The 13643-nt window shown below is 34.2% G+C and overlaps 1 protein-coding gene across 4 annotated transcripts in view; it reads left to right on the plus strand.

The window, feature by feature from the left end:
- The window catches only part of NLGN1 (neuroligin 1), an 898609-nt gene that overhangs the window by 153921 nt on the left and 731045 nt on the right, over positions 1–13643 (plus strand). For 2 of the 4 annotated variants that reach the window (XM_032630379.1, XM_032630382.1), the window contains exon 1: positions 11407–12057. The exons of the other annotated variants lie outside the window; for them this stretch is intronic. The gene's annotated coding sequence lies outside the window, so the exon portion shown is untranslated. Of the gene's footprint in view, positions 1–11406; positions 12058–13643 lie in introns of those variants that run through there. 4 annotated transcript variants of the gene reach the window in all.

The following is a 13643-nucleotide window of genomic DNA, read 5'->3' on the forward strand; positions in this document are numbered from 1 at the left end:
TGACTTATAATTTCATGTAATTTTTTTGAAAAACTTATCACCGCCAAAAATATTTTGAGAACTAAAAGACTAAACTATTTAGGTTTTTCTGCCAATTTAGGAAAAATAGCAATGTGTACTGTTAGAAAAAAATGTCAGACTGGGAGTCCAAGGTCTGATTTCTACACTTGACAAACCCCTGCGTGACCATAAGGAACTCAGTTTTCCTCTTAGTCAATTTCTTCAGTCATAAAAAGGAACAAATATTATCTGCTCTCATCTCAAAGGTTTTTTTTTTTTACAAGTCAAATAAAATTAGATATGCTAAAGTACTTAATACTCAAAGTGCAACCATGATTGATATTCTTAAGGAAAATATCACCTATACTGAAAGGTCTTTCTATGTGCAAGAATCTGTTATATCAGAGATGCTCTTGGCATGAAGGATTTGGTTATTTAAGGGAAGTATCACACTTTTTATGTCACACATTTCTTGGCTCAAATTCCTTTACCTAGAATTGAGATAAAAATCTCTGTAGTGGACAACTTTCTCCACAACTTTCAAAATATATCAGAATGAGTTTTATTTATTTTAAAGTTTTATTTTAATAAAATTTAATATTAATAAGCATTATATAGTTCATTGACCAGTGATGGTAACCCTGTATCCCAGGATTTTTCCTTTTTTTTTTTTTTTTCTTTTGGCTGTGCTGCACAGCTTGCGTGATCTCAGTTCTCTGACCAGGGATTGAACCCAGATCACCGCAGTGAAAGCACTGAGTCCTAACCACTGGACTGACAGGGAATTCCCTTCAGGATGTTTCCTTGAGTTATACATTCCCTCTCCCAAGTATATAGAGATACTATGTATGAAATAAAATGTGTCTGTTGTTCATAGTACATTCCTTACAAAGCTCTGGAGAGTAGGTTTAGATGTTTGGTTTTCTTGATTGTTGGCGGTGTTTTAGTAGAGCATTTACAAAAGCAACAAACCTTTCTCTTATTAATGCTGATCATTCCCAATAACAGAACTTAGACATGTGTTAGGTTAAGAGACCTTTCTCTATCCAAGGTGAATAGGTGAAAAAATTGAGGAAAATAGATAATTCTGCTTTTCCACAAATAATGTGGCCATTTCAATATTGCACATGAGGAAAGAGAAACTCAGAGGGAATAAAGTGTCACTAGCAAGTGGAACACTTAAGAATTGAATCCAGATCCATCTGATAGCAAGCAAATCCTGTGCACATCACTCTGTGCTAGAAGTTCCAGTTTAATTTAGTTAAATATATTTAATATTATATACACTTATACATTATATATTGTATTATATGTATGTTAAAAGAGAGGTAGAAGGGGAGAAAGAATGAGAAAAGGAGGGAGGCAAGCTATTTTGAGACTGTATTCTGTTTTCTGTTATTATTGCTATTATTATTGTTATTATTTTGTCTTTTACATTGCTTCCTGGTCTGCTTCTTGAGGTATTCAGGGAACAAGAGGATAGAGAAAGATTTTTTAATTTCACCAATATTAGGAGTCAAAAAAGATGAAAGAACATTAGCATTATATCATAAAATTTCATTTCAAATGTATGTAGCCAAAATTAAGATTGATATTGAGTTGTAGTTTGACTAGTTTGTTTTAGATTTGGATTAATTTTGAAGCTTTTATTAAAAGCACTCTATTTATAACCCAAAGTTCTTTGTAACTCAATTAAATGCTATCAATAAGAAATACCTTTTGAGTATGGTGTAAGGTAGTGTTCTAATTTCATTCTTTTACATGTAGCTGTCCAGTTTTCCCAGCACCACTTATTGAAGAGGCTGTCTTTTCTTCATTGTATGTTCTTGCCTCCTTTGTCATAAATTAGGTCCCATATGTGCATGGGTTTATCTCTGGGCATTCCATCTTGTACCATTGATCTATATTTCTGTTTTTGTGCCAGTACCATACTGTCTTGATAACTGTAGCTTTGTGGTATAGTTCAAAGTCAGGGGCATTGATTCCTCCAACTCCATTTTTCTTTCTCAAGATTGCTTTGGCTATTTGGAGTCTTTTGTACTTCCATACGGATTGTAAATTTTTTTGTTCTAATTATGTGAAGAATGCCATTTGTTCACTTTATTGTACAAAAGAAACTAACACAGTATTGTGAAGCAATTATACTCCAATAAAGATATGTTAAAAAAAAAAAGAAATACCTTTTGATAAAAATATGGTTGATTAATTAAATAGAAATATTCACATAATATCGATGAGTAAACCAGAAATAAGGAGACCTTACTGCACTAGAAGATAGAGCAAGATACTAGATGTTAAAATTTGATTAAATAAAATTAAAATTCAATTTGAAATTTAATATTTAAATAATTTATATCAGGCTTCCTATAAATAAGTAGTTTGAAAAAACATTATTGGAAAGCATATTTCCAAAAACACTTGATCATTTTAGTTATTCTGTTTTTAAAAGTGTATGATCCAAGGCAGGCTCCTACCAAAGTTTCTCATTTATACCCATCATTAGACTAATTTGCTTAATGGACAGTCTTGATTACAAAACAAATTCCTTTGGAAACTTTAATCCTCAAAGAAAGGGAAAAGAGAACAGGTCATCAAAGAACATTCATTGGATGCCACAGAGAATGATTGTTCAACTTTCAAAGGATCTACTCAACTACTCCATCATTCAGCTTCAGAAGAAAATTATGAGTGGTTTTTATAAAAGGCCTTGGATGGAGTCAGGATAAACAAATCGAGCCACATTTTTGATCTGCCACCCCAGTAATTCTAATAAAAAGATTTTATTCTGATTTGTCATACACTTAGTGAACACATGTGAATGTGGGTTCTAGAATTTCAGTTAATGTCCAGAATAGTAAACTTCAGTTTCTGGAATTCTGTTTGAAAAACAGGACAGTTAACAATTTTCATGGCATTTTTCCGTGGTGACTCAAAGATAATAGATATTAGTTCCCAGAACACATCTTCATGTATTTTTAGTATCCTATTAGGTAATTGATTTAGACTTGGAATCTTAAAACTAATCTAAATCACCTTAGGCTTTCTTACCATTTCCTGACCATCATATTCTTTTCTAGTTTGAACATCATTCTTCTCTGTGGAGAAATTGGAAGCTAGGGTTTCATGGTTTGCTTTTCTATTGGTCGTTTGTTCATATTACCTAGCTGGCCCCAAGCAATGTCATTCTTATCCTATCCTTGGTTATCTTTTTGCTCTGAAAATATCAGAGAAATTTCTTTTCTTATATCCTTAGCATTTTTCACAAACATCAGACAACTCAGTATTGTTGGGTATTCATATTCTTCTTTCATGTTATGTTGTTCTTCCTTTCCCAGTTTTTCTTTTTAAACATACTTCTTAAGTGCAAAGTTACAAGAAAATCGGCCATATAATCATCCTGATTTCTTTAGATTCCTTTATGATTCTTAATCTAGATTGTTATAGATAAGAGAATATTAGAATGAACTGTAGAATAATATATGAATTTTTCTTTTTAATTTGTTTCTTACTGTCTGATGCTGCACTGTTAAATGTGGTAGTCACTTATATGTGGCTTTTGAGCTCTTGAAATGGAATTGGATACCAAGATGTCCAATATAAAGATTAGATTTTATATTTTGTATGAAAAAATTATAAAATATCTCAGTAATTTTTAATAGTGTTGCATGTTGAAATGATACTTTTAAAAAATATATTGAGCTAAATAAAATATTGAATTTACTTTCACCTGATTCTACTTCTTTTTAAAAAACGTGTTAGAAAATGTAAAATTGCATATGTCACACATACTTGTTTCTGTTGGGTAGCATTGATTATTCTCAGAATACTTCTAATATTTTTAATTAATTGTATTATCTTCCTATTGCTGCTGTAACAAATTACCATAAATTTGGTGACTTAAACAACAGAAATTTATTAATTTGTAGTTCAGGAAGTGAGAAGTCTAAAGTGGGTTGGCAAAGGCTGTCTTCTTCGGAGGCCAAGGGAGGAATCCATTTTTTTGCCTTTTCCAGCTTCTAGCGGCTACCTGTATTCCTTGGCTTATGGTCCTTTCCTCCATTTTCTAAGCCAGCAGTGTAGCACCTTCAAATCTCTCTCTATTTATCTCCCTGTGATCTCTGCTTCTGTTATCACATTTCTTAGTCTGACTCTGACTCTTCTGCCTCCTTCTTATAAGGACCCTTGTGATTACATCAGGCCCATCTCAAGATCGTTAATCACATCTACAAATTCCTTTGTGTCATATAAGGTAACACGTTCACAGATTCCAGAGATTAGGATGTGGATATTTTTGGAGGGCCATTGTTCTGCTTATTATATTAAGTACATTTAATGTTATGCATCCTTGGTTTGTTTGTTAATTACAATTTTTAAAATTTAGTTTAAGAACAATGACACTTTAATATAAGCAACCAAACAGAAACAGAAATAAGTCTGAAGTGGCATGGTGCAATGGTTTCTCATCTATCAATGCCATGGACCACAGTGTGACCTTAGTTACATCAGTCATTTGCCTTCTTGGGCTTTTTCTATTTAGCGAAAGGAGATTTGGGGAGTCTATGCAAGGACTATAAAACTGTAATTCTTTGGGTCACAGTTCAAATATACTCTACTTTGTTTAATGATTAGTTTGAATCCTGGTGAAACTAATTTCAGCTATTTTTCCTGTATCTTTTATCAGATTTGTGAATGAGAATATGAATTATGAATTGGTTTAATGTATTGCAGATAGCAATTATACTTGCTTCATTGTATAATAGGTAAACTCCATTTTTCTAAACTACCTTATAGTCTGTTAATTTTGTGGCTTATAACAAATCTTGCTTTGAACTTTTTTGACATTATCTTCTCTGCATAATGTACTTAAGCAACTACTTTTTAAAAATTACTATTTTCTCTTTCCTTCTCTCCCTCCCTTCTAGTAAACTTAGATATAAGTGGTCAAGATTTCATTTTTAAAATAACAAAACATCATTTATTAGCTTGCTTATCTCTAGGGAGGTTTGGGAAGTTTTTAGAGAAAAAACCAAAATGCTTAAGCTGAAGGTCATGATTTTTAGAATGGATGGTTGGAAGGTTGAACAACTTCTTATGCATTGAGTGTAATGTGGTTTTATCATTCTATTTGATTGCGTCATTCTACTGTTTGTTTCCAGGTATCAGAAATGATTTTATTCACATACAATCAAAAAACAAGCTCTAAATCCAAATACATGTGATTTTAGAAAAACATCCTTTTGAAACATTTGTTACATAATTCCTAGTTCAATGTAAATAATCAAACATTAACTAAAGAGGCAGATTTATGTATTCAGAGATCCTGAGAGGGAGAGACAGACACAGACAGAGAGAGAGAGGGAGAGAAAGAAAGAGATGGAGACACACAGAGAAACACACAGAAACAGAGAGAGAGAGAGAGAGAGAGAGAGAGAGAGAGAGAGAGAGGGAATATCCATTCCTTTTTAAGATGTAATTTAAAGGTCTCCTTTATTTAATGTTTTAGGAAATTATGGAACTAAATATTTTGGGAGGTAGATGATGCTCATTAAATCACTAATTGAACAATAATGAAAATCCAGGCTAGTGTTTACTTTTAATTGTGTAATTGGCATAAAATCCTATTCAGAGAAGAAAGAGTAACCAACCCATGTGCGTGAAGTCAATGAGATGGCAATGCCATTGGGATAGAACTAAAAATTTTTTTCCAGCTTGAACTACAGAACATTAATTTTCATGTGACTTTTCCATAGTTAGGTCAAATTTTACAATAAATTTTATTAATACTGGAAATAAGACTCAAATAAGCTAATATACAATAAACTTTAATGGATGGTGTACAATAGGATGGTTTCCTGGTTTCCTGGTTGTATTTATTTGGTACTAAAGGAATACTTTTAATACTTATTATAAAATACATTTTAGACTGCACTACAGTGTATTAAAATTAATCATGGTATGATGGAGTCAAAAGCAGCTAAAATATCAAGAGAATCTGCTGTGACAGTTATGAGAGGGTCAGCATAAATACTATTTAATCTTACAAATATATAAAGATCTGCAATTTAAAATAAATCAGATATTCCACAAAATGATAATGTATTAAGCTATTAACTAAAATCTTTGAAGTTGAAAAAAAATATATATATATAAAACATCTTTATTGGAGTATAATTGCTTTACAATGGTGTGTTAGTTTCTGCTTTATAACAAAGTGAATCAGTTATACATATACATATGTTCCCATATCTCTTCCCTCTTGCATCTCCCTCCCTCCCACCCTCCCTATCCCACCCCTCTAGGTGGTCACAAAGCACCGAGCTGATCTCCCTGTGCTATGCGGCTGCTTCCCACTAGCTAGCTATTTTACGTTTGGTAGTGTATATATGTCCATGCCACTCTCTCACTTTGTCACAGCTTACCCTTCCCCCTCCCCATATCCTCAAGTCCATTCTCTAGTAGGTCTGTGTCTTTATTCCCGTCTTACTCCTAGGTTCTTCATGACCTTTGAAAATGTATATATTTTTAAGTAAAGAATAATTGTACCAATTAAAGATAAGTATCAGTAATAGGTATTTTAAAAAAGAGCTCCTTCAAAAAGAAATGAAACAGATTCTTAATTATTAGCATATTATTAGCATAATACCACAAATATTTGGAAGTTTTTAATAGATCAAAATGATTTAAGCTTGATTTGAAATTTTGGATGTATTTCTGACTAAGTCCCTGAGCTTTTCAAATATGTTTCATTATCTCATACAACCCTTGATGAAGAAGCCCCATTTCTCTATGTAATAGTTTCATCCTAAAATATCTAGTCTTGATCATTCCTTCTTTGGTTTCCATTACAGGTCTTCAAACCAAGAAATATAAAGATGCATCTGGTAAATTTAGCATTCAAGCAGGTGTGTTCTCCCAATACATACCTGAAATATTCAGTATCAGTCAAGTGTTTTAAGTAGTCTTTTCTAATTAAGCAGGCTTATGTGAGCAGATTCTTTCCTGTAGAAAGAACCTCTTCGTAAACAGCCACCTTTGCAGTAGTTAGACCTTGTAATGTTGCAACATTTTTTATTTTTATGCCTTTCATAATCCCCAATTGCCATTCATTTAGATTCAAGACTTGAGCACTTAAAATGAGGTTGCATCAGGGGAGTTCTGAAGGTGGTAGAGGAGTATTTTTTCCGAAGACTTGCTTTTGAAATATGTTTTACAATATTTTATAAGGTATTTTTTTTTCCAGACATAGACCAATCTTTCATAACATCCTAAAATGTTTACTACCAGGCAGAACTTGATTGATTTGACCTGGTCATAAAAGTGTGCTTTTATATCAATTATCCAAAAAAAAATTACAGTTCCTTTTCATCATGACTTTTGTATTAAAAGCAACAATTAAATACTTTCTCATCTAGTTTTTCATAGAACCATGCAATTTATTTATATGATCCATTTGGTATTAATCATTTTTTAAATTCGTTTAGAGTAAAGAAATTGAAATAGGATGTGTAATCCTACCTACTGTGGGTTTTTTCAGCTGAAATTTTAGTGATGCAATCAAATTAGAATCCCATATTCCAATTGGCACTCAAGTTTGCCCTTCTTGGCCCTTCATTTCCCATTATTGTTAGTCATAGTAATTTTTTACTTCCCTCCTCTATTTCATTCTCTGAAGAGAGACTAGTGAGCCCATCCAGCATAGAGAATAAATTTGTTTTCTTCATGTACTGACTAGTTTCACTCTTTGATCTATTGAGTCATTCATTCACTAATCATTTGCACTATGAGGAATATAAAGATTAAGTAAGTTTCTATCATCTCTGTAAAGTAAACCATCAGGGAAAGAAGTGAATTTTATTCATGTTTTATTCTCATCCTCCTACTTCTTCTTTTACTTTTCCACCTTCAGTGACTCTTTCAACCTGTCAAAGAAGTTTGCACTTAAACACACTAAAAATGAACCTTCATTTTTATATTAATGTCTATATCTCTTCAGTATGCATGGTGAAGTATTAATTCAGAATAACTGATAACCATCTACAATCAACAAATCAATAATCAATAGCAAATTCAGGGTTTGTGGTTGTTGTTTGTTTTAAAGTCGGGTCTTCTGTGATATGCTTTGTACCGTGCCCAGTATGCAAGAGGTATTCAATAAGTGGTTACTGAAAGAATATGTGAACCTCTCCAAATTTCAGAAATATTGTATCTGCTTCTTGTAGACCCCTTGTCTGCTCTATTCTCAAAGGAAATTAAATTGTTCTCTTACTCTTTCTTTATAACAAAGCTTCTTTGCTTATTGCCCAGGAACACTGTTCTGAATGGTTGACAATCTATTGTTTGACGATTTGTCCAGACATCTTTCCTGAGTTCACTGTGAGTTGAGAATATTAACTGCTAATATAGCTCATTTTACTTCTAAGATTGGGCTCTAAAGAATTCTTCCCGAATATTTGGTATCTTCTCCTATTTTGCATTAATTATGAAAAATACTATCTAATGACTTTGAAATGAGATTTCCAGTTCTCATATTTCACATCAACAAAGTCTCCTTATTTGAATTCACAAGTGTGTTTTAAATGTTCTGGAAGAATCTTCTTTTGTGTTGTAGTTTGGCTTGGGGCTACTCTGAATTTGGTGGTTTCCAGTTAACTGGTCAGAACTGAACATGATCAATTAATTGCCTGTTTCACAATTTCAGAGGCCCAGTTGCTATATGTAAGATCAAAGGAAAATACCCCCCCCCAAAAAAGCTAGTTAAGCATTACTTTTTCCCCCTATTTCAACCATATTTTTCTCATTTAGGTGGTGATTTTTGCTTGCTAGTTGGAAATTTTTATACCCCTTGTAGAAATAAATAAGCATCTATGCATTTCCAGTTCTTAGAAGTATAAAGAACTAGAAATTTAAAAAAATCTATATAGACTTCTATGCAGACAGTACATTATGAAATTCTGAACTCTCATATTATTTTTTTCACTTCTACATATACTTATTCTAAACAGAAATTTTTCTAAAACTACAAGCGTTCGTAGAAATCATCTAATTTAAATATTTCATTTTAAGAAAATGGTTCAGACATACAAACACTTTACAATGTGATATTATAAATACCTGTGTGGTCAAGATTCAGTATGAGAAAGAAAGCGCTGAACATTGGGTTGAGGCTCCCCACAATGTCTTTCCAATTTCGTTCATCCCAGAGATAACCTATGCCCTGAATTTCATGCTTATCATTATCATGCATGTTTATATAATTTTGCTACATACACATATGCTCAAAAACAATAGATATAATTAGATATAATAATGTTTTAAAACTTGATATATAAATATATCATCCCACAAGTACCTTTCTGCAACTCTCCTTTTGTTGTTGCAGCTCCACATTGCACTTTTGAGGTGCAGTCATGCTAACTCAAGTAGCTATAGTGCATTCACTTTTCTTTTTACTGCATCTAATATTGCAGTATGTGAATATTCTATAAATTCCTTGTTCACTAATATATCCAAAGATGTTTTTATTTTTTCTCTTTCAAGTAATTTTGCAATGGGTATTTTCTATACATGCATAGAGACCTAGAGAAGAATGCACGAGTGGAGAGACTGGATTTTGGGATGGAAGAGTCTTTATCGCTCAACTTCTCTTGAAAGTTGTACTATTACCTGTTCTTCACGGTTTCTCCACATCCTCATAAATACTTCATATTGCTGGACTTATAAAATTTTGCCAATTTCATAGTTGTGAAATTATATTTCATCATTTTAACTTGCATTTCTCTACTAACTAGGGAAATTGAATACCTTTTTCAGATGTTTATTGGACATTGAGAATCCTCTTCTGTCAACTGACTGTTCATCTTGTTGGCTCATTTCTTTTCTATAATATTTTTGTCTTTATCGATTTATAAGAAATCTGTATGTACTTGGATACCAATCCTTCTTTGGTTATATAACTAGAGATATCGCATAGCAAATATATTCTCTCAGTCTATGCTTTGACTTTTTGTGTGTACATACATTTTTTTCATATGCCTAATCTATTGTCTGAATAATTCATCTTTCCTTACTGCCCTCTAATGCCACCTGGTATTTATAAAGTTTCCATAAATGTGGGGATATATTTCTAAGCCCTCTATTTTGTTTCCCTGGACCAACTTCTAGCTATGAACCAAAGCTCCATTGCCTCAATTACTGTCATTATATATTAAGCCTTAATAGTCAATATAGAAATTCCCCATACCTTGTTCTTCAAAATTGTATTGACAAGTTTTGACCCTTTCCTCTTGTATAAACACTTTAGAATTAACTTTTCAAGTTCTATGAAAAACTACAGTGGGCTTTCAATAATAATTACTTCAGTTTTATAGATTAATTTACAATTGAGTCTTCCATCCAGGAGCAAGTATACTTGTTAGTTTATTTGAGTTTACTCTTTAATTTTAATAGATAAATTAACCCTGGGTCAGAAGTGACTGCTCAAAGTCACATAGCCAATTAATAACAAAACCAGTGGTAGAAGGAAGATCTCTTGACTCCTTAGTAGCTCGTACACTAAAAACGTTTAATTATTTAGTCAGTTAGGAAAGAAGACCTTGGAGTCCTTGCAGCTACTGCACCCACCAGCAGGAAAGTGAATTCAACTTCCCGAGTTTACTAGGCCCTTGATAAATCAGAGTGTAGTCAGAGGGCTTGCTAGAAATGCAGAATTTCATCCCTTCCCTGGTCCTACTGAATCAGAATCCTCATTTTTAAAAGATCCCTGGGTTATTGGTAGGCACATTAAAGTTTATGAAATATTGCTTACCAAACAATCCTGAAATTCATTGCATTGGTTGTTTTTCTCTAAAACCTGCCCAAAATGCATATATATACACACACACACACACACACACACACACACACACACACGAATATTCCTTTAAAGGAAACAATGTTAAGGGTTTTTCTAAAAACAGCATATCTCAGGAATACTGAGGCTTCTTTTGATATCTGTAGTTATTCAGGAAACAAATACATTTGCTTTGAAATCACTAGCTGCCCCAAATTGGCCTTTTAGCTACTATAAGCCATTGGGGAAAATTCTGTAGAAAAAAGATGGAATACTGCAGAGACAGAAGCACAGAAGATTCAGTCTTTAAAGTAAAACAAAGAAGAAAGATCAGACGATTTTTTCAAGTAGTCACATACTATTCATGTTAATCTCTGTTCAGCCTTCTTCTTGTTTCACTACTATAGCAGCCAGTTATCTACAGGGGGGAGAGGGGAGGGGAAAAAAAACGGTGAGGAGAGGGGATTAAAAAAAAAAAAAAAAAAAAAAAAGTGAGATCCCTGCAATATCACGTCAAGCCACTAGGGGTATCTTTGTACCATTTTTCATCCTGCACTGATTTGGAGTAGAAACCTATATTAGGGGAAAACCAGGGTCCTCGGCATTTTTTGCGAGCAGTGCACCCAGAATCCAAAAAAGACTTTAAAAAGAAAGAAGGAAAGAATCCACAGTTCTTTTGGTCATCTGAACAGGGCTACGAAATCGCTCTACTGGACATCAGCACCAGGGATTCATTTTTGAGGTCAATTTCCAATCGAGATAAATCTATTGGATTAGTAGGATTATCTGATTGCAGCTGAAAGAAGTAACGTTGTTTGATCATTTGTATTTTTCGCCTGATGGTCGGATTTACATGGAGGTGGCTTTGAGTCTCAAGGATTCTGGATCGTGGTTGCATCTGGAGAGAAAAAAGGATCAATCGACACGTTTTGGAAGTGTCCGTGGGTGAATAAAAAAAAGAAAAAAAAAGGAAGGGGGGGCGCAAAACTGGGGTTGTGGCTGCTTAGAGAAGAAAAAAATAAATAAAATAAAGGAAGCATCTTGAATTCTGAAACAAGAATTAACCGGGTGCTCGAGATTCCAAAATAAGCGTCTAGGAACTGGTAAATACTTAGAGCAATTCAGCTTGAATTTGACGGCGAAGTGTTACAGAAACTGTCTCCTTGAATTATTGGAAGGGGTCTGGGGGAAGATGAGGGGGCTCCTTCTGTGGATTTATCTTACTGAGGGTAAGTGTGGGGTCTTTTATTGGGAGGGGGCTGCCTGGGTCTGTGTGCCGCCGCGCGGAAGGTGCTGCGGACACGGTGCCTGTGAAATGGAAAGAGAAGTGGGGGATGTAGACCACCTCGCGCATCTCCGGTGGATCGCTAGGGAGCTACCTAGATCGAGCTTAAAAACCTTATTTTGTGGCGTCGGTGGGGAAGCCAAGCAACCCTCCAAGCTCTCAAGTTTGCATTGAAAATCTCTCAGTTGGGAGATCCCTCTTGGATCTAGTGCTTTCTCCTAGTGATACTTTAAGGAGAGGCGGCAGCGATGCCTTGGAAAACCTGCATGTGGAAGCGGGGGAAACCCAAGTAGAAATCGCTGCTGCCTTGGCCGCAGTTTTGGTGACTGTCTTGGCTTCCAGGGGGAATTTTGCAGGGGGAATTGGCCGTTTCATATTGTCTCTTTCTCCCTCGCTCTTTCTTCCTTCCCCTTCCCGCCTCTCCCTCCTCTCAGAAACACCAAAGGGTTACAGGGTCACTGCATCGGATAGAGACAGTAGAAGTGGGTGACTGGCCACACATGTTGTTTTGTAATTCACTTGCTCGACTTTGCATAATACAGTCCGAGGTAACTTTCTTCGAGTTGGACGAGTCCGGGAAGGCGTTGCAGCCTTTCTGCCAAGGGCCCAGGCTGGCAAGTGCGCCAGGCAGCCGGCTGCATTTCTGATGGATCCCTACCCTGGCTCCCTCGCCAGTTACTGGCTTTTCTTTCCAACTGAGCGGTGCGCGCGTTTCCAGACATTTTCTTGCAACTGAATTCAGGGATTTGTTTTTTCTTTTTCTTTAAAAATGTTATTTCATTGCTCTCAGCAAAAGCTCGTCTTTATTTACAGTAGGAAAATCAATTTCAGCAGATATAATTAAAATTAATCACTCAAATGAGTGAATATTAATTGACTTAGAAAACTATAAGTTGCTTTGGAATCAGAAAAGCATATTATTCTGAGCCAATTTTGGAGTCCACATAGATTCAGAACAATTACATATAAAAAAGTGGTTCGTTTAAAATATGTAGATAGATATGTTAAATAAGTTAATGCACTCCCCTCCCTTTATAAGCTTCTAATACCTCAGCATCATAGTTTTAGTTGGCTTTTCCTATTTAAGACCAATTTGTTAAATTTTAAACCTCAGGCATTCAGCTGTATTAGAATAAAATGGAGATATATAATAGTTAAACTACAAAATAATGTATTTTCTACATTTTAATATTTTAAAGAAAAGCATCAAATATTTTTTCAGGGGTTTCTGTTTATAGATTATGAAACGTGACCTTTATGGTTTTAACATTGAAACCTCTTCATTAAGTGTGAACTCATTGAAAGGCAACTCTTCAATATCATCTAAAGCACTCATCATCCCAATACTTATTTCAGGAATTCCAGATACATCGGACATTCAGGTATTAAAAGAGGAGCCTCACCAAACTTTCTTCCTGGATTTGTGTGTGTATATGTGTTTCGTAAATCTAAACACTGAAACAAGAACAATGCCATTCCTTTTTTAAGATTAAATAGTAAAATATGAAACTCTTGCCTCCCAAGGATTCT

The sequence above is a fragment of the Phocoena sinus genome, chromosome 4, assembly GCF_008692025.1.
Source record: "Phocoena sinus isolate mPhoSin1 chromosome 4, mPhoSin1.pri, whole genome shotgun sequence".
Classification (NCBI taxonomy): domain Eukaryota; kingdom Metazoa; phylum Chordata; class Mammalia; order Artiodactyla; family Phocoenidae; genus Phocoena; species Phocoena sinus.